A 21574-nucleotide genomic window follows, 5' to 3' on the forward strand; every position below is an offset into this window, starting at 1 on the left:
TCAGGAACATTTTCTCATATGTTTGTTGGCCATTCAGATTTCTGCCCCTGTGATTCTTCTGTTCAGGTCCTCTGCCCACCTCCTCAGAGGGCAGTTAGTTTTTTTATTTTTGGAAACTAGCAAAGTGTTGTAGATAGAGGGTCTATTAGTGTTACTCTTCTTTCTCCCTGCCTCGGCTTCCTCGTCACCCAACCAGTGAGTAGTCTCTTGCAATGCTCTCAAAAGCTCAGGGGACCCCCCCCCATCAAAGGGACCCTGGCAGCAGAAGGGGTTACACTGTCAGCAGTTTCTCCTCCATAAAGAGTGACCGTCTCAGAAACCCACAGGGGCAGTGCCACGCTGTCCTATGGGTCGCTGTGTGTCAAAATGGACTCAATGGCAGGGAGTTTGGTTAATTTCCCCTCCCCCACACACCATTAAGGAGCCCTGGTGGCGCTTTCAAGATCAGTGGTTCAAGCCCACTTGCCGCACCAAGGGAGAAAGGGGACACTCTGCTCCTGTAAAACTCACAGCCTCAGAAACCCTGTAGAGCAGCGGTTCTCAACCTTCCTCCTGCTGCCACCCTTGAATACAGTTCTTCATGCTGTGGTGAACCCCCAACCATAAAAAGATTTTCGTTGCTACTTTATAAACTGTCATTTTGCTACTGTTAGGAATTGGGCGTCCCCTGTAAAAGGGTCGTTCCACCCCCCCACAGGGGTCGTGACCCACAGGGTGAGAACCGCTGGTGTAGAAGGTTTCTCTGCGTCAGAATTGACTCCAAGGGAGTGGGTCCCCAGCACTAAGCTTTTACCTGAAAGAAAAAGATGGAAATGCTCAGAAATGTCCGCTTTATTTGTCAGTGCAGGACAGAGCTAAGGCACAATGTGGTCACTTTCCACAGCTGGAGCGGAAGGAGGGCCCTGGAGAAGCAAGCCTTTTTGCGGTTTGGGTCCGCCAGCCATCTTCTTGCCTTGAGGCTGGGCCTCCGCACCCACCCCCAGCAGACCCAAGGCGGTGCTGAAGAGGTTGATGGGAGTGGAGCCATCGGTGATGAGGGTTGACTGCAGGCCCAGGCTCTGGAGCAGTTTAACCTGGAGGGAGAGAGGAGGGGGGGTGGGGGGACAAGAAGATGGGGTCAACAGATCAGCCAGTGACAGAGGCAGAGCACCAGGCAGCCTTGGGGGTGGTGTGGGGGGTACCTCCCACACCATCATCTCATCTCGCCCCTGCTGGACTTCCTTTGAAGCACCTGTCACAGACTGATGCTGCTCCCTGGTTTGCTAGCTCACCTGCCCTGAGCACCGCTCCCTGCCTGGCCCAGCACAGGGGCCGGCTCCTGGCTCCCCGGGCAGCAGGCGTTTGAGCGCAATCCCGTGCTCAGAGGATGAGGGCTACTACAGGAGCATTTTCATGGCTTTCCTTACTCAGTGGCTTTCTGACGTCACCCCCTTGCCCCGCCTCTCTCTCTGGAGGTTGTGTTTGCCTCCTGGGTCTGCATTCCTGGTTCTTGTCTGGTCCAAAGACACACACCCGTCCCCTCTTGCCTTCCCGGAGTCTCACCTGCATCTCTGGCCCGGCCACAGCAAGGTCCCTGATGGTGCTGGGGCCCAGGGCCTGGGTCATCTGCTGGAACTTCTTGACCTCCACCTCACTGAGCTGCTGGGCCAGGCTATGGACTACCTGTAGCTCCTACATTTTCTTTACACTCTGGAGAGCAGCCTGGAAGAAGAGGATGGGGGCAATCAGAATTCTTTACATTGGGGCCCCTGGCAATCATCCAGCAAGTTGCTCTGCCACAAGCCTGGCGGAGCTGAGGTGGAGGACTGGAGCTGTGAACGTGCACTCAGGTGGGCATGAACCCTTCAAAGGAGCCTCAGAGACCCCCTTCTGTCAGGTGGAGCTCAACTTCAAGCATTAAATGAGCTCATGCATGTAAAATAGATCCAGGCCACCGTCCTTTCAATTCCAGCTCGCTACTTGTTCCACCCCCCAGTTTATTAGAGTGTATTTTATTTGATTTTGTTTCAACACGTCATGTAGTTCATACAAAACATAATAAAATAAAAAGGCTGTTCAGTCACATCAGTGATGAGTCAGACTGCGGTGGGCAAATTCAGCAGTTCCATACCACCAGTCGCGTTTCGGACACCCACAGGGGCAGCCCCCCACCCCCCCTGCCCTGTAGGGGCACTGAGTCCGCATCCGTGGAGGGCAGTGGGTTTGTGGGTGTGTCCTGTGCCTGCCTCTCACTCAGCTTTCCAACAGCAGCAGCTTCAAAAAAAAAAGTTATTAATAAAAGATCATTTTACTGGGGGCTCTCACAGCTCTTACAACAATCCATCCATCAATTGTATCAAGCATATCGGTACATATGTTGCCATCATTCTTTTTCGACATTTACTTTCTAGTGAGCCCTTGGTATCAGCTCCTCTCTCCCCTCCCCCGCCGTGGCCCCTGATAAATTATTATTTTCATATCATACTGACCGTTGTCTCCCTTCCCCCATGGTGTGTTGTTCATCGGCCTGGAGAGGGTGTGTGTGGTTATGTGTCCATCACGATCGGTTCCCCTTCTTCCATCCCCACCTTCCCCTCATCCTTCTGGTACCGCTATTCCCATTCCTGGTCCTGGATTCCGTGTGTCGTGGGCTCTTGTCTCTTATCTACCTGTGCACATGCTCTGGTCTCGCCTGCAGTGAGAGGCAGGACTGGGGTCATGAGAGTGGGGGTGAGGAAGCCTCAAGGAACCAGAGGAATATTGTGTGTTTCGTAGGCGCTTTACTGCGCCCAAGTTGACTCATCCCTTCCTTGAGGGGATGTCCCATTGTCTACAGATGGGTTTTGGGTCTCTGCTCCAACCCCCCCTCATTCTCAACCATATCATTTTTTGCTAGTTTGTTTTGGGTCTTCTGATGCCTGTTACCCGGTCCCAAGGACACCTCATGGTCGCACAGGCTGGTGTGCTTCGCCCAGGCGGGCTTGCTGCCTCTCTGCTGGGTGGTCCGGCAAAGGCTTTCATAAATCACTGGTAGAGATTTTCACGGAGACGCAGGAGCAAGACCTTCGGGCTTCAGGAGACTCGAGATTGTTTTGGCAGCCACGCCAGGTACTTGTGTCACCCACGGGGCCCTCTGAGGCTCACAGCCCCTTAGGTCATCAGACACCCACTTCAGCCAGGTGAGGACGCTGCAGCAACAGGGCATCAAACCACACAGCGAGGCTGGGAACAAGCCTGGGTTCCACTTTAACAACGGGGTGACGCTTCGGGGCGGAGACACCGCCTCTCGTCTCCCCCATCCCCACTGGTAGGCATCTGGCATGTTCACGTCCTTGTCTTTCTTTCTTTAGCAGCCGGGACGTCATACACAAACCCATGTAACACACGTGTACCAGGACACCGCATCTTTTCCAAATGTTCTTTTCACTTCTGTGGGAGTAAAGGGTCGCAGCGGCACAATCCCGTGTCCGCTCTCTGTGGCTGCGTTCATGCCACCAGGGCACACTGACAACTGACACCATAAGGCCCTCAGAGCCTAGCCGACCTGCCCCCGGGGTCGTGTAGAGAGGGTCTGCCATGCTCCGCTTGGACTGACTCCTGGCGTTGAGGGAGGTGTGGGAAAGAGCATCGGAGAAACCCGGGGCTCCCAGGAGGGAGGGGCCTTGCCTTCTGAGCTGGGAGGTGACACCCGCTGTGTGAGAGAACCAGCCGCCACCAAGGACCAGGGCTGTGGGGCAGGCCCACATCCTTGAGACACGGGCGGCTGTGCCATGACAGAGACTTGACTGTGTCTAATAACAACAACTCGAACAACACTGCCATCGCGTGGCTGCGGTGGGCGCCTCGAGACCCTACAGGACAGGGTAGACCAGGTCACTGTGGACTGAAGTCGAAAAGCCCATCTGTCTCCCTCAGAGAGGCAGGTGGTTTCCAACTTCCGACCTTTCGGATCACAGCCCAACACGGAACCACGCTGCCACCGTGGCTCCCCCACTTAGCCCCAGGAGCTGTAAAGGCTGATGCCCGGATGCCTTCCTCTGGACCTCCGCCCACAGGAGGTCTACATCGGTGGGAAGGGCCCGGGCACGAACTGACTCCCTCACTCTGAATCTGGATGGGTTCAAGTTCACAGAAGAGTTGGTGTCAGACCAGGACAGGGGCGGGCAACCCTCCTTGACGCGATCAAACGACTGACCTGTGTGGCATGGGATTTCCGTGTGATGGAACAACTGCTCAAAGACGACGATGATGGGATTCTATACCCGATCCTCCAGCCCCATCCTCCAACCCCATCCTCCAACTCGATCCTCCAACCAACCCCATCTTCCAACCAGATCCTCCAACCCCATCCTCCAACCAGATCCTCCAACCAGATCCTCCAAACAACCCGATCCTCCAACCCTATCCTCCAACCCGATCCTCCAACAACCCGATCCTCCAACCCTATCCTCCAAGGGGTCCCGTGTGCATCACATTCACCATGGCTTCCCCCACACACACACTCTCCCCCCAGCTGTTTGCCTCTAAACGGGCACAAATGTCCCAGGCAGCTCCCCAGGCTGTTTACACATCCAGGATCTGTAACCAACCACTGCAAGTTAGCGGAGGACCCTGGAGTGAAACAATGTATAAAAGGTAAGAAAGGGAAGGGGAAGAGCACGGTGAAAGAAATGGGGGTGATGGGGGTGGGATGCCCCCCCTTGCTCCTGGCCCAGGGACTGAGGGCAACACAGCCGACGCCTGGATGGAAGCACACGTGCCCAAGGCCTTCCCTGGACACAGGCCATCTGAATCCGCCAGGCCCTGCCCTGCCCTGCCCTGCCCGTGGATTGCTTTGTCATCCTCCAGCAGACTGGGGCGCGGTTTGAGGGAAGGACACGTGTGAGTCAGTCAGGGCCAGAACTGGCTCAGAGCAGCTGGCCACTAGGAGCTGCGAGAGACCGAGAGTCCACAAAGGAGTGGTCACCGGTGGTGGGAGATGGGGCAGAGGGAGGGGTGGCTGGAAGGAGAAGGAGTCCACACCTCCCTGGCTGAGAGCCAGCAGCCCTCGCTCCCCAGGTGGTTTCTCTGAGAAGGGAGCGTGGAGCACTAGGGCAGGGAGAGCGGGGCAGAGGGGAAGCAAGCCAGGTACCTTTTCCAGAACCTCCCCTGGGTAGAGGGGGAAGGGCTCCTGGGCCAGCCAGATCTCCAGGTCAGCATGGCGAAGGCGCACTTGTCCTGTGGTGTCAAACAGCACTAAGCCCTGGGCATCCCGGGAGACCGGGTTGGCCACTGTGCAGTAGTGGCGTGGGGGTACAGTCACCATGCGCACGGGAGCAAACAGTACCCTGTTGGAGAGTGAGAAGAGGGGTGAGAAGTTAGGCAGATGTCCCACCCCCGGCCCAACTCCCAGAGGAGGCAGCCCCACCCCTTCCCACAGGAATCCCCTGTCACCTAAGAGAAAACGGTTCCTGCTTAGAACAGGAAGAAGGGGACAGCGACCACGACAGGCAACCTACCGCGCACCAAAGGCTCCACGCGTGACCCGTCCCACACTTACCTCTCATTGTCCTGTCGGATGTAGGTCTTTGGGCCGACCTCCACGCGGGACACATTGCTGTTCTGGTCCAGGACATGGATGTAGTGGTACGGGGGATGCGGATGATGCACTCTGCTGCCATGGTGATCCTGGATCCGAGCAAAGTGCGGAGGAGAGCATTACAGACGGCTGGAGCAAGGGCATGGGCTGAGCACCGGAGTGGGCTCAGGAGGAAGGGGTTTGAAGAGGGGCTGTGGGTGGGGGACAGGGCCATCCTCCTCCAGCTCAGCCAGAGCCCACGGCCTTTCTCCATCCCCCTCACCCCCAGCACCACACAGCACCCGTGCCACGACGTGCCTGATGCACTGACCAGGGAACCCAGAGTCCTTTGCTGACTCTTTCCCCTCTCTCCCAACAACACAGGCTCTCCCACACTGTCTGATCAAAACCCCAATGCCTACAGCGTATGGGCAGTTGGGTTCTTGTACGGACACAAAGTACAGTGGGGAGACAGGGGCTCTGAATAACTGGGAAGCAAGAGATCCCGAGTATATTCGAATGTCGCCCATCAGCACACCCAGAGCCAGAGACTATTAGCATGATCTTTGTCTGCACCCTCCCTTTCCTGGAGCTTTAGGCCTGGGGGAAGGGGCGGAGAAGGGAGACTGTCCAGGCATGACCTTTTCTCATGGAAGGAAGCCCCTGACAGCTGACGTTCCCAGAGACTGTGCTGTGCTGGGAAAACCGGACATCCTTCTAGCCTTTTCCTCCCCGTGCCCTGGTCTGTAGCCCATCGGCTCTCTGATGCTGCAGGATAGAACTCAGGCCATCGAGTCAATGCCGACTGGCAGCGGCCCTCTAGGCCAGGGCAGAACTGCCCTGTGAGTTTTGGAGACTGTAACTCAGCGGTTCTCAACCTTCCTCAGGCTGCCATTCTTTAATACAGTTCCTCATGTTGTAGTGAACCCCCCACCAATTATTTTTGTTGCTACTTCTTAACTGTCATTTTGCTACTGTTATGAATCAGGCGATCCCTGTGAAAGAGACATTTGACCTCCAAAGGGGTCGCAACCCACAGGTTGAGAACCATGGTTGCAACTCTTCCCGGAAGTGGCGAGCTCTGTGTTTCGCCTGAGGAATGGCTGGTGGGTTTGAACTGGGGACTTCGTGATTAGCACATCCACTTGCAAACCCCGGGCTACCAGGGAGGACTCCTTACATAGAAATAAGGACAGCTGGAATGATGAAAGGGCATATGTGAGTACTGCTTTCTCCCCAGCTCCACCCTCCCTGCTTCTGAACCCAGGGAGCCACCCAAACTGTCTCCACCACCAGCACCCTGGAACTTTGGACAGTTTGCAACTCAAAGGGAACCAAGGTTATGGATAATTCGGAGTCTTGCCCATGTGGTACTGGCCAGGCGTGTTTTCAGGTAACACCATGAACTCAACCACTCACCAGCCTCCCACCTGGGTGAGTAGTGGGAAGTGAAAAGAAAAAAAGAAAAAAGTGTGTGTGTGTGTGTGTGTGTGTGCACGCATGCGTGTGCAACTAGGTAGGAGCCACTCCGATACCATGAAAGCGCTGCTTGTAAACAAACAGGAGTCTTTCTGTCATAGGGCAGGGGAATGGCTTTGTCTTCCATGGAAACCTTTCTGGTCTGGGGTTTAATTCTGCCGGGAAGAGATTTCACAGTGGTTTCTCTGTGCATCCCATGACTCCCAAGGGGCTGGACCTTGCAGGGCTAGGTCAGCCTAGTATCCAGGTAAGTCACTGTCATGAGTCCATCCCGATTCATAGCAGCCTGTGGGGCAGTGGAGCTGCCCCTTTGGGTTTCCAAGACGAGGTGGTGAGTTCAAACTGATGACACAGCTCAATCCGTAGCCCACCCTCCATGTCGCCAGGGCTTCTTACTGTGCAAAGAGGGTGTGTGAAATCACCCAATGGGACTGAGTGCTAATGAGTATGCGAAATAAATGACTTGCCTACAGAGAGCACTGGTCAGTCCGTGGTCTGAGGGGAGGACCAGGACTTAAAATGGACAAGATCCCACATGGAAGAAACACAGCAGCCTGTGTGACCATGAGCTGTCAAAGGGATCAGGTATGAAGCATCAAGGAACAAAAAAAACTCATATCCTTGTGAATGTGGGTGAGTGCAGAGTGGAGACTCAAAGCCCATCGGTAGCCAACCACACCCCTTACTGAAGGGTTGTGGGGAGGAGATGAGCCAGTCAGGGTGCAGGGCAGCAACGATGAAACATATAACTTTCCTCTAGTTCTTAAATACCCACCCCACTATCATGATCCCAATTTTACCTTACAAATCCAGCTAGACCAGAGGATGTACATAGGTACAGATAACAACTGGAAATACAGGGAATCCAGGAAAGATGATCCCTTCAGGACCAGTGGTGAGAGTGACAATGCCTGGGGGTGGAGAGAATGTGGGGTAGAAAGGGGGAACTGATTACAGGAATCTACGTATAGCCTCCTCCCTGGGGGAGGGACAGCAAAGAAGAGGGCGGGGGGAGACTTTGGACAGTGCAACATATGATAAAATAATAATTTATGAATGATGAAGGGTTCACAGGGTGGGGAAAAGTGGGGAGAGAGGGAGAAATGAGCAGCAGATATTAAGGGCTCAAGTAGAAGGCAAATGTTTGGAGAATGATGATGGCAACAAATGTACAAATGTTCTTGACACAACGGATGGATGCCTGGATTGTGATAAGAATTGTAATAGCCCCCAATAAAATGATTAAAAAAGAAAAAAATTGACAAGATGCAGAAGCAGACCTTGTCCTTTGGCCTGTGGGCCTTGTGCTAAGAACCTCTCCCTAACAGGAGACAGGGCTGTCGCGGGGAAGCGGGTGTTGGGCAGACAACAGCAGAGTTCAGGCAGGAGGCCGGGTCCTAGGGGTGTTGGGTGTGCAGGCCACGGTCAGGGTCAGCAGAGCTAAGGAGCTAGAGCACTGTCCTGTGCAAGCCACTAGTTGAAAGGTGGCCTGGTGGCTGGGCACATCCAGAGAAGGCTTAGGGGCGGGGCAGAGAAGCAGCTGAGCACCATCTTGACAGAGTGCACCCTGGGACACAGCCCATCACTCCCGAGTTGATCCTGAGTCCAAATTGTAGCCTGTTGTTTTTTCTAATTGTGGGAAACAAAGATTTCTCCCAAGTTGTCTCCCCCAAATAGATCCCAAATTTAGCTACTTGCTACACATGGCAAATGACTACACACTTGGAGGTCACCAAAAGTAGGTCAGAGGTAGTCTCCCTAAGGGTTATCAGCCATCCAGAACAAGCAGACTGTAGTCTGCAGTCTGTCCAACCCTAAGTAGGGCCCGCTCCCTTCTGATAAGGACAGTAGTAGATTGTTTTCCTGAAGAAGAGCCCAGGGAGGCCAAGCCCACTCAAGGGTGACCAAGGTTAGGCCGCCATCATGAATCTAGGGTCTGCCCATCTTGTCACATGTGTACCCCTAGTCCCTCCCCTTGCTATCATGTGTACACACCTAGCTCATCCCCATCTTGTCATTACCTATGTCACAACCCCTTCCTGTGACGTATGTCATTACCTGTAATTAGGGGGTATGCACACCCCCCAAGATATCTAAGCCTTGGTTACAATAAACCTCTCTCGCTTGCTTCTGCGACTCCCACCTTCCACCTCCTCACGTGGACCACCAAGCGGGGCTGAGGTGAGCATGCTACTATGAAATGTGTCTGACTTTTAAATTTCTCTCTCCCCCATTTCTCTGACTTCATGATAATCGTTATATATCTTAACCGTACAACTGCGCCTATCAGACCTGCGATTAGTTGTGGGGGGCTGGCTTCTCCCACACCTAATAATCCACACGGCCTGTTAAGGCCTCTGTGGCCCCGGGGACACGTCATCAAACCCAGGAGAGATGAAGAGAGTGCCCTGGGAGAGAGGGGGCTTCAAGAGTGAGAAGGCTGGGAGAGCGGCAGTCTGTCTGTGTGACCTCCACCTCTCCGGGGCTGCAGGCAGGTCTTATCTCTCTTTCTAACTATGGATGAGGCTGAGCTAGCTCACTGTGCAGGGTCTGTACCATTTTACCATTTCCGGTTACGGTTTATTGTGCCAACCTGGCCAATGAACACATGTGGAATTATTTGAAGGGGTGGAGAGAAAAATGGCTCGGAGAGCCTCACCTGTCTTGTCTCTTGCTCTCTGATGGTTGGACCAGGGTGTGGCTGCCTTAGCTAGTTCTCAGCCTCAGCTGGCAAGGCTCACTTCCTGCAAGACATCCCTGAGGAGAAGCTGCATGGACCTACCCGATGCAGCCCTGGGTGATGGAGTAGCCGCGTGGAGACCCTTGCCAGCGCTGAGATGCTCCACCACCACTGGGTCCACAAGACTTACCACCCACTGGCCTGTGATCTTCCTGCATTCTGCAACTTTGCATGTGTTTCGTGAGTCTGAAGAGGACTTTATAGATTGGTATTGGACATAGGGCTTATGGACTTGATCTGGATCGGGCTGGGATGTTTTCTCAGCATTCAATTGCTCTTGTCTACAAAGCTTTTTCTTACACTGATAGAAGTCTCCCTGGATCTGTTTGCCGAGTCTACCTGGACTAACACAAGGACCTTCCTGTTTTTAGCTGACCCTCTACTTTGTCAAGCAGGATGTCCCTCTTGATGACACGTCCAAAGTACGTGAGACCAAGTCTCACCATCCTTGCTTCTGAGGACCATCCTGGCTGTACTTTTTCCAAGACGGGTTTGTTGCTTCATATGGCAGTCTGTGGTTCTTTCCCCAGTCTTCATCAGCACCGGCCTTCCTATGCTTGATTCTCCTCCAGTCTTCCTGACTCCGTGTCCCACTTTCACAGCACGTGAGGCCATGGGGAACACCACGGCTTGGGTCAGGCGCACCTCAGCCCTCAAAGGATCGTCCTTGCTCTCAACACTCTACAGAGGGCTTGTGCGGCAGGATTAGCCAATGCCGTGCATCACTTGATCTCTGGACCGCTGCCTCCCTGAGCATGGCTTGTGGATGAGATCCTGGACAACTCCAGTGGTTTCCCTGCCCTGATGTTACCTCCTGGTCCAGCTGTAAGGATTTTTGCTTTCTGTACCTTCAACTCTAGTCTCTATTGCATGCTGCCACCCTTCATCTTCGTCTGCAAGTGCTTCGAGTCCCGCTTCCTTTCAGCCAGGTGGCGTCACCTGCATAGTCTCGATTGTTAACACCCCTTCCTCCAATCCTGATGCGCAGTCTTCTTCCTATAATCCCGTTTCGCTCTTTGCGCAGCATACAGATGGCACAGGTGTGGTGAAAGGAAGTGACGCAGGTGCACCCCTGTCCTGCTTTTAAACCAGGAGGCAGCTCCTTGATCTGTTTGCCAAGCTGCCTCTTGATCCTGTGCACGTTCTGCATGGGCACAATGTTGCCCAGTCAATTCTTTAATATTACAACTCGGAGACGGAATTTTTCCATCATGTGGGAGCAAGGAGGGCCCCAACACATCACCATGTGTCCGGTAGGCGCAATTGTACGGCGATGATAAGTAACGATTATGGTGAAGTCATAGAGAGCATGAGAGATAGAAGAGAGACTGAAATAATGGAGGCACACATTTGATGGTAGCATGCTCACCTCAACCCCACTTGGTGGTCCTCATGGGGAGAGCCTGGGAGCGAGAGCAGGGCCCAGCTTTATTGCTGACCAAGGGTTATAACTACTTTGGGGGGGGGGTGATTCCAGGTAACGACACGTCACAGGAAGGGGCAGTACAATAGGCATACATATCATAGGAAGGGGATGTACGACAGGCATGAGCGTGACAGGAGGGGATGAGCTAGGGGTGTGCCCACAGGAATGGGAGGGTCTAGAGGTATACATGTGACAAGATGGGCGGGCCCTAGATTCATGATGGCAGCCTAACCTTGGTCAACCTTGGGTGGGCTTGACCTCTCCGGGGTCTCCTACAAGGAAACAGACAATTACTATCCTCAGAAGGGAGCGGGCCCTACTTGTGGGATGAACAGTGGTGACTGCTTGCTCTGGATGGCTGATAACCCTTAGGGAGAATACCCCCTGACCTACTTCTGTTGACCTCTGAGTGGACAGTCATTTGCCACATGTGGCAAGCAGCTAAGTCTGGGATCTCTTTGGGAGAGACAACTTGGGAGAAATCTTTCCCCCACCTTCAGTTCTTTCAGTTTGAGAAATACTGCACATGTTCTTCCCCTTTGAGTTTTACTCAGGTCTTTGCATATTTCATAATATTGTACTATTATGACATCTTGAGCCACCCTCGAAATTCTCCGTTCAGTTTATTTCATTCCCCGCCCCCTCCATTTGCTACAGCTTCCTACATTCGAAACTGGCGGTTCTTCACCTTCCTCACGCCGTGACCCTTTCAGACAGCGCCTCATCTGGTGGTGACCCCCAACCACATTATTTTCATTATAAAATTTTTAAAAAATAAAATAATAATTTTCATTGCTACTTCATCACTGTCATCTCGGTACTGTGATGAATCGTCCTGTCAATATCTGATAGGATATATTTTCACTGTTACATGAAAGCATAGCGATGAATCACAGAAACAATGTCATTCCATATTGTGATACATTTCTTTCTCTTTTTTTTGTGATACATTTATTTCTAATGACAAATTAATGAGATTTTGTCTGGAAGCATGGTGCAGCATTGGTAAGTCTTCACACCGGGTACTCATAGGTGGGCATATCTGCATGTGGGCAAACCCGCCTGGAGATGGATAGAGGAGCGGTGTCTTGGTTCCTAAGACCATGGGAAAGATGTGTTTTCTGAGGGTCTTAAGCGACCCCTATGAAAGGGTCATTAGACCCCCAAAGGGGTCGTGACCCACAGTTTGAGAACCGCTGTTCTAGAATATGCCCCCAAGAGTCTCTTCTGATACCCATTTTGGACTTTTCTTTCAAGCCTTTGTAATGATAGAAGACGCTTTGTTTTCTTCGTGCGTGGTCTCTGTGAGGCTCTCCCACAGCTCCTGTGTTCCATCATCAGAGTTCAATGTGTCAAGTCAGCTCCTGAGATGGTCTCTAAATCAGGTGGCGTATGTTCAAAGTTAGATTTTGGCTCTGGAAGAGCTGTCCCAGTTTCCTTCTGGTTCAACCTGAGCTTGTGTGCCAGCGATTTCTAGTCCATCTGTATTGGGACCCTCGGCCTTGTCCTGATGGACACTGAGCTTCCGGACAGTCTCTTTCCACACAGGGTTGGTTTGAGCGCCCGCAAGGCCCACGGGCAGCGTTCCCATTTACGCTGTTGTAATGAACAAGGTGTTTGCAAAATGCTGTCACGTGGTTGCTCACGTCCCTGAGGTCCTTGACGATCCTTCTTTGTCCTCTACTTTCAAATTCCAATCACGCCTCGTCGGCAATGCCTCTTGATGGCATGTTTCAACAAGGTCAGGCTACAGAAATCGGTCAGCATCTTAAATGTCCTCACCCTTGGCCTTAGGGACTGGTGTGCAGACTTGAATGCCTTACTGTTCCCCGCTCCTCCTTGTAGCGTTGATCCCCTCCCACTTGCGGCTGCATCGTGAAATGTGCTTTTTAGTGATGCATTTGATGCTATTTATTTTCCATTTCTTTATCACAGCTCCTTTAACTCTCGGACCCAAACTGGACCAGTGCCCTTCCCCCGGGGGCTTGAGCTTACCGTGTTCCTTGGTTCCTCACAGTTTTCCTAGATTCATACTCCCTTCCATGTCCAGTTATTCGTGGATCTTCGCAGAGGCTTCTTCTCACGTGTGAGTCTTGTCACATCGGGCAATGAAGGTCCGTGAACATCAAGAAAGGTGGAGTCCGATTAGAGGAGGCACCGGAGTGCCTTTCAGCTGGAAGGGCTCACGTCTGGACACTATGTGAATGTTTTGTTGCGATTCGTAAGGTTTTAGGTGGCTCAGTTTTAAAAAATGGACTGCCTACCTGCTTCTTCCTAGTCTAAGTCAGCGGTTCTCAACCTGGAGGGCGCGCCCCCTTTGGGGGTTGAATGACTCTTTTACAGGGGTCGTCCGATTCATAACCGTAGCAAAATGACAGTGATGAAGTAGCAACGAAAATAATTTGATGGTTGGGGTGGGGGTCACCACCACATGAGGGACTGTATTCAGGGCCACGGCCCGAGGAAGGTTGGAAACACTGGTTTAAGTCTGGAAGCTCTGCTGAAACCTGTCCACCCTGGGTGGCCCTGCTGGCATTTGAAATACCGAGGGCCTAACCCCGCGCCCGCAATGCAACACCGGACAGATGAGACCTGCAACTGTGATTTGCTCTTTCCACACCGGACATTGTTTCCTACAAGTCTTATTTCACTTTGAAGGAGCTTACAGTTCTGAGCAGCTTCCTGACACACTTCCCACACCGGAAAGTTCCTCATTCTTCCAATTGCAACTTTGTTGCAAAATCGGCCTTGATCTGACAGACTGCAAAGGATACTTTTCTGTGGCTCAATCCACAGTGAATTGAAGTTGAGTCCCCTGAACTTGGAGGTGGGTAGCTTCTCCAACGGGCACAGCTCCCTCTTCTGTTGTTTTCCGGTACTGCTCAGGAGTACACACCTTTCCCCAGCTCCTGGCTCTCCAGCGCCCCCCCCCTCCCATTCATTTGGACAATCCCCCCACCCCCCCCCTTTTCTCTATTTCCCATCCTGCTCAGCCTTGTTCCCACTTCCCAAAGGGGTTCCCAGTGTGGGGCCTTGTCCTGGAAGGATTACTTTCAAGAGTCCATCTGGCCGGTACTGCTTAACACAATCTGCTGGGTGATCTTACGACAAATCTGTTGGCCTCGCTGCCCCAGCTTCCTCATCTGCCAAATGGGAATGGAGGATGGCATTGTCCTCCCAGTTAGGATGAAGAGGATCAACATCAGGGCCCGGCTCAGGCTTCTCCTGCTGAGACAGCCTTTACACCCGACTCGCAGTACAGCAGGGGGCGAGGCAGCACCACAGGCTCCCTGGGCCCTGGCATCTTGGCACGGCTGCACCAATCTAGAACAGAAAAGCCGGGGCACTGGACAGCCAAGTGGAGCTTTCCCAGCTGTCCCTGTGCCAGGTGCTCTGCAGGGGTGGAAAGCAGATGGGGAGGAGGAGCTGGGTTGTAGGTGGAGGTGCAGACCCAGACCCGGCTCTGTGAGACCCCACAGGGAAGAGCTGAATTCTAGAAGGCCACAGAAGGCAAGGAGCAGGCTCTGGGATCGGCTTTCCTTGGCTCCGTGTTGGATGACCCCCATCCCCCAAGGCGGAGGCCTCTCCACCATCTGCCACTCCAGCTGGGTCCAGCGAGGGGGGCTGAGAGCCTCGCCCAGCTTGGGTGACTCAGCTGAAAGTCATTCACTGAGCAGCTAGGGCTGGGCTGGGCTCCTGCCTCGATCCAAGGCCAAGTTTTATTACAGAAACGAGACCCCCTCTTCCCTCTCTCACCACCCACCTGACCTACCAGGCCTAGAAGGCGGCTTCTTGCGAGACCACCTACCAACTTCACCCAGAACCTTCTCACCCTTGCCACCCCTTCTGTGGGAAACTCACACTGAGGAAACCATGACAAGGACAACATTCCCTAAGTCATTAACCAGGGAATCCGGAAAGCTGGTCGTCCACGGTAGGAAAGCCTCCACTTTGGTAAGTTAGAGATAAAGGCCAAGTAAATTATCCTGCTTGAAAAATCATTCCCACAGATTCTCCCCTTAATAGCTACGCTGCCTTAAAGTGAGCACCTGGTTGATTCTGTCTTCCTACAGAAATGACATTATCATTTTGCTGTCTCTTCCCGACCCCCCTTCTACCTTCCCCCATATGCAGGTATTAGGTTTCCTCGCCTGTGAGTTCAGGGGCCTAAATGTGATGCATGTAACTACTGAATATGCATGCCTTAAGGCTACCTATAAGTGTCCCAAGACAGTAAAGGCTCGCTCTCACTTCTCCCAGTTCCACGTGGTCCATCAAGAGGAGCGGAGGTGAGCATGCTACCATAAAATGTGTCTGGCTCCTTTATTTTACTCTATCTTATCTTTCTCGTCCTCTACGACTTTACTATAATCTTTATAGAGCATCGCCGTATATCTGTGCCTTCTGGCCCTCGGGTTGTTGGGGCTGGGTTCCTCTGACACCCTGCCCTTCCATGAGGCTGAGCCCGGCAAACCATCAGACTCAATGTCCTGAGAAGCCTCAGATGTAGACTTCCGTGGCTTACCAGGTGATACCGTGTACATTTAAATAACTTTCCTCCCAATAGATCAGGTCCCTCAAAAAGACAGTGTTAACAACCGGAAGTGTTTACCCAGCCTGTCCATCAGGTTTGGCCCCCCCCTCTATACATATACACACACCATCACCACCCCGACTTTCTGTCTCTTCTGCTGAGACGTAGCCACTGGTCTACTCTCTGGGCCTGTGCCCAGTCTTTGTCCAGCCACACTTCATGTCATGAGGCTCCTGCAAGAACCCCCGTCTGCCTGTGCCACTTACTGCCTGCTTTCAGCCAGAGCCTGGCAGGGAACAACGTCTCCCCTGCACACAAAGGAGCGGTGAGGGCCAGTGGGTGACTGCGGCGAGGACAGAACAGCCTGGAAGAGACAGACACTGCTTCCCCCACCCCACCCCTGTTCTCTAGTGGAGACATCAGCCCCCTCTGTGTGTCACAGCAGAACTAAATCAAGAAGCACCGAATGCATAAATTACAACTACTCTTGGGGGAGGAGGGAAGAAAGAGGGGCAGACACAAAGGGTTCAAGCAAAAAGCAGATGTTCTGAAAACCACGATGGCAACATATGTACAAATGTGTCTGATACAATTGGCGTGTGAATTGTTACAAGAGCTGTAAGAGCTCCCAAATAAAGTGATTAATTAAATTTTAAAAAATCATCACTACACAGATCTGCAGGGTCGGTTCCAATGGGACGGAACAGTGCGCCTTAAATGGCAACTCTCGAAGTGGCCGCAGCAGCGAAGGCCCCGCAGCGAGCTGCATCGACACCTGTTACACGTGCACCCCCTGGGCCTCACCCAAGAGCTGCAAAACCAACCAGCACCTGAGCAGGATCCTCATGAACCGTCTCATGCGAGGCAGGGCCACCTGGAGACCTGGTCAAGCGGTCCATCTCTGGGGGTGCTGATCGCATTGGCCTGAGGTGGGGTGAAGGGTGAATTTTAAATTGCTCCTGCTGATTCCATGAGGTAGCCAGGGCTGGAAAGCAGCTGGGGCCACTTGACTCTGGCTGGCTCTGTGCCCACCCTGGTGATCTTGGGCCACTTGTAGCCCCTGTGCCTTGCTATCAGCTGAGATGGGCACACAGTGACTGCCTCCTGGGCTTGAAGGGATTCGAGGACAGCGGAGAGGCTCAGTGAGGAGGCCCATGAGGATGAGCTCTGACTGCCCAGGGGATTTCATGGATTCGCCTCTAGTCTCCTCCCCGATCCCAGGAGTCTAGCTGCCCCCCTTGTCCATTGTCCAGCCAGTTTCCCAGCCCCTGGGCTCTTGGTCCAGGCAGATGTTAGGGGTGCAGTAGCTGACCCTGCCCTGAGACCATCATGTCCTCATCAACCACAGGTTCATGAGACCGGAGCATGATCTCCTGCCCTCCAATCCCGAGGGAGACAGACCTCTGACTCCAGGGGGCAGGTACGGACAGCCTCAGACACCCACAGGGCAGTGCGACCCTGTCCTGGAGGGTCGCCATGAGTCGGCATCGACTCCATCGATGGCAGTGAGTTTGGTGTTTTGGAGTGCAGTCCCCAGGGAGTGGAAAGGGCACATGATCAAGGTACCCTCCCCCCCCCCACCCGGGGGCTTCTCCTTCCCCGATGTTGAAGTTTTGAGCATTTTGGTGGGAAGTATGTGAGTCACAGGACTGAGGAACTGCAGTCACAGGCCGCCCTCAGTCCAGGGAAAGCGAAGCATCGGTTTAGAGGAGGGGGGGAGGAGGAGAGGGAAGAGGGGGAGGAGGAGAGGGAAGAGGGGGAGGAGGGAAATGCTCCCCAAGATGCCGCCTGGAAGTCCTTATTTTTAGGAATGTTTTCTCCTAAGACAATCTTATCTGTGCTCCAACCCAACCAGAGCTTCCTGTGTGTGTGCAGGAACAGCTGGTCTTACTTGCTGCTGGTCTCCTGGGGAGCAGCGGGCAGGCACCTCCCCCCCGCCCGGGGTTCTGCTGGTCCCACTGCAGTTCAATGGGAAATGGTCCAGGGTTTCAGAGCCCAGGATGAGGGCTTACAAACTCCTCCAGTCCCAGAACTTGGCCGGAGTTGTCAATCCCTGCTCATGCCGATTCCCAGGCCCACCGGACGCCGTGCTCTGTAGTTGGGTTGTTGGTGGTGGTCAGTGTCGGGGGTGGTCAGAGTTGGTTCTGACTTACAGTGTGGGCCGTAGGCACCTCAGAACGAAACACTGTGCCTCCCAGGAGCTGACAGCACGGAAGAAGACATCTCCTGGGATTTATTATACCGATGGGGGGCTCAGCTTGTGGACAGGACTGAGCTACTACTGAGTTACAGGCTACGGGAATTCAAAGCCGAGGGCCTTGGTAAACAAATTCTTAGATGAAAACACAACACACAAGAAAACACGGCCTCCTGGTCTGCGTGCTCCTCACAGAGACGTTTGAGCCCGTGCTGGCAGCCACTGTGCCAGTCCATCTCCTTGAGGCCCTTTCTCTTTGCAGACGCCCCCCCCCCCCCCAGCAAGGTGATGGCCTCTCTTCCAGTAACTGGTCCCTCCTGAGAACATGTCCACTGAATAGCTACCACCTAAGAAACTCATCCGGGCCCCTCACAAAACGGAACCCCCTGCTGCCGCCGGAGTCCTAGAGCCCACTGACCTATGAGCATGACGGAGTACGTCTGCCCTCACTTTACAATGAATCAGCTAGCCTTTCCCCCAAACCAAACCTCCTGCTCTGGGGACCAGCAGGATGCTGGGGGTCCCGTGGGATGGCGGGGAATGGCCCCTCAGGGTTCTTTACCTAAGCAGACTGTGCCGGCTTTCTCCCGTAAGGTGGTCAGTAGATGGCAAGGGCCCACCTTTTGGTTAGCAGGCCAATGTTTAACGCTCCGCACCACCAGGGTTCCTTCATCCTCCGCAGCCCTAGAAATCAAGGAACTTTCCCAGATTGCAGGATGTGAGGAGGGGACTTCCTGACTTCGACCCAGGATCCTGCGCTATCACCCCACCTACACAACAAGCCAAGAGGCAGCTTAGTTTTCCAAGCAGCAAGACCAAGACTAAAATCTGCAAGGGCTTACAACCTGGTAGAGATGGGCTTGCCCTGGGTGACAGTGCCAAAAATAGAGAGAGTGTGCTTTTTGCCACCTGGGCAGTGCCCAGATCCTGTTCCCTGCAACACAGGAGGGGCAGCACCCAGTGTGGAGGCCCAAACACCCAGAACTGCCTTGCAGCTCTCACGTGAAGGGAGCCGTCCTCCTTGCTGATGGCCCGAGAGCTGCCCTGCCCAAGCAGACCCTGTTCTGCTCAGAGCCCTGAATCAAGGGTGGACACAGGCAGGAGTTTCCCAGAGAGCTACCCCATGTGACAGCCAGCCATCCTCTTCATGAGCCAGGGGGACACAGTCAGGCAGGAAGCAGAGGCCTAGTGGTCTAACCAACCTCCTGCCCCGTGCTTCCACCCAAGGGCCTGCCCCAAGACCCCCAGAACCTCGGGTTGGTGGGCCCAGCCACGTTCCATCTTTGTAGGCAGAAGCCCTGGGTAAGCCAACAGTCTGGCTACAAGACCACAGAAACGTTTAGGAAACAAAACCATCAAGTGTTGGGGGTGTGGGTGTCAAGGGGAACTGAGGTTAGGAGTTCAAGAACAGAATGTTTGGGAAACGGATTGTGGTAGCAATTGTACAATACTGCTTGGTGCGATTGAACTATGGAATGGTAAGGTATCTGTATTAGCTCCCAATAAAATAGGGTTAAAAAAAAAAAAGCCCAAACCAAAAATCCATCCAGTGTTGGAAAGCATGAATGTGGCTTTGAGGACTACCGTGAGCCTGACCCAAGGCTCGGTGTCTTCCATCGCCTCGTGCGTATGTGAAAGCCGAATGCTGACGAAGGGAGACAGAAGAATGGATGTATTTGACTTGTGTGGGCGAAGATAATGCAAAGCCCCACGGACTGCCAACAGAGCAAGCAAACTTGTTTGGAAGAAAGCAGCCAGGGTAGTGAGGCTCTGTCTCACACACTTTGGACGTGTCGTCAGGGGAAACCAGCCCTTGGAGAAGGACATAATGCTTGGTCACGTGGGGGGGGGGGGGCAGAGAAATGAGGACGGCCCTTCCCAAGATGCCCCGGCAGACTCCAGCAGGGGAATAACCGTGGGGATGGGGCAGGGCCGGGGGCTGGTTTGCAGTTTGCACCGGATCGCTGAGTCCGAAGCACCTTGACAGCGCGTCACGTGGGCCTGCTGCTTCCAGACACACCCTCCCTCTAGATCTAGAAGCTTCCGAAGGTTGTGTTGCCACCTTTCTTTCTTTCCAAGCACTTTATTGGGGGCTCTTGTGGTCACCTTGCTGTCTTCCCAGAGTTCCATGCTCCCAAATTTATACGTGCAAACAAAGGCCGTTTTGGTGCCCCGGGGCCTCACATGGTGTCTTTGGTAAATGCTGAGTGGCAGGAATAAAGTCTGGAGGGGCAAGACCTAGGGGTGCATGGGGTCGGGTTTCCCAGGGCCACAAAATGAACAGGTGATTCGCTGTGATGGAACATGTCCCTCCACATGGCTTCCCCAGCCAGTTCCCACCAAGGCCGTTTGCAATTTCCTGAGAACGTCTTCATAGCAAGCCCTTGCCATCATCCCGTGTCTTTTGAGAAAAACATCTATCAAGACGACCTCTTTGGAGTAATCTTTTAAAAAGTATTGCTGCGGGGGGTGGGAGCTGATCTCTCTGCCTGGACTTTCACTGGCCCACCAGATGTCCGTGGAGGTTGTCTGTCATGGAGTTTGGGGTACTTTTTAAAAGGCACCCTAACAACACAGAAACAAGCGTTCTGACTGAGTGAGCTTGTCTGAAGCCTTTATTGGTCGCAGAGACACGCTTAAACACGTTTTGCTTGGAATACAGCCACGCGTGTATGAACTGTAACTTTCACAGCCGTGCTTGGCTGACCCGTGTCCTTTCCTGGCCCAGCGGGAAAGAAGGCATTCTTCACTAAACCCTAAAAACCCAACCATTCCCACTGCCATCCAGGCAATCCTGACACGCACAAGACAAAGTAGAACTAATTACCCCTTTGGGCTTCCAAAACCTCAAGTCTTTATGGACAGGCAGCCTCATCTTTGTCCTGGTGAGTGGCTGGTGGGTTTGAACCTCTGACCTTGTCGTTAACAGCCCAATGCTTAAACCCCTACCCCCTCATCAAGGCTTAGTAAACCAAAAACCAAACACTGCCATGGAGTTGATTCCAACTCCTGGTGGCCCTGTAGGGTGGGGGTAGCATTAATGGGCCCGAGTTTCTGAGATGCCATGGGCCACAGGTGGCTCAGCCCTGATTGGTGCGGAATCACAAGGAAGTCACCTTCTAGGAGCTCACCCACGCAGGTGAGGCTCCAGGGCAAACAAACCAATCTAGCTCCAAGGTGGGCGTCTTGCTGGGCCTCCTACGACTGCCCCCCCCTCCGCACTTGGCATGTGGGAGCTTGAAGTCTCAGATTTCCGGGGTGCTGAGCTGAGCTGATGAGCTGTTGTTGCGCCTTCGCTTGGAAACCCAGAAGGGCTTCCCTCCCTCCCCGGGCCAAGCGGCCGTCCAGCTTGGCCCCCTCTGGTTCCGGGGGCTTACCTGCCCGCAGGAGCAAGGCCCCGTCACCCCGCAGCGCGGGCAGGCTCGGTCCGAGGGGCGCAGTTCCTGCACGGGCTGGAGGGCGGGGAGCTGCAGGCGCGTCCAGAGACCACTGCGAAGCGCTCAGCCAACTCGGGCTGCTGCGCAGGGATCACTTCCCGGCAGAGGCGGGGCGTGGCCGGGGGCGTGGCCGCGGAGGGGCGGGGCCGAGGGGCGGGGCTCGCCCCTTAAAGGACCCTTGCAGAGGGCGCTCTGCTCCCTGGGGCTCTTTCGGAACTGGGGGAT

At 53.8% G+C, this 21574-nt stretch overlaps 1 long non-coding RNA gene across 1 annotated transcript; it reads right to left on the reverse strand.

Annotated features, from left to right (window-relative positions):
* Window positions 1–813: 813 nt before the first annotated feature.
* On the reverse strand, window positions 814–21440 carry LOC142423217 (uncharacterized). The gene is made up of 5 exons (XR_012779107.1): window positions 21290–21440; window positions 5519–5646; window positions 5111–5306; window positions 1543–1701; window positions 814–1073 (listed from the first exon to the last, which is right to left on the reverse strand). It is a non-coding gene; the product is annotated as an uncharacterized LOC142423217 (long non-coding RNA).
* Between the last annotated feature and the right edge of the window lie 134 nt (window positions 21441–21574).

The sequence above is a fragment of the Tenrec ecaudatus genome, chromosome 12 (genome assembly GCF_050624435.1).
Source record: "Tenrec ecaudatus isolate mTenEca1 chromosome 12, mTenEca1.hap1, whole genome shotgun sequence".
In the NCBI taxonomy this organism is placed as follows: domain Eukaryota; kingdom Metazoa; phylum Chordata; class Mammalia; order Afrosoricida; family Tenrecidae; genus Tenrec; species Tenrec ecaudatus.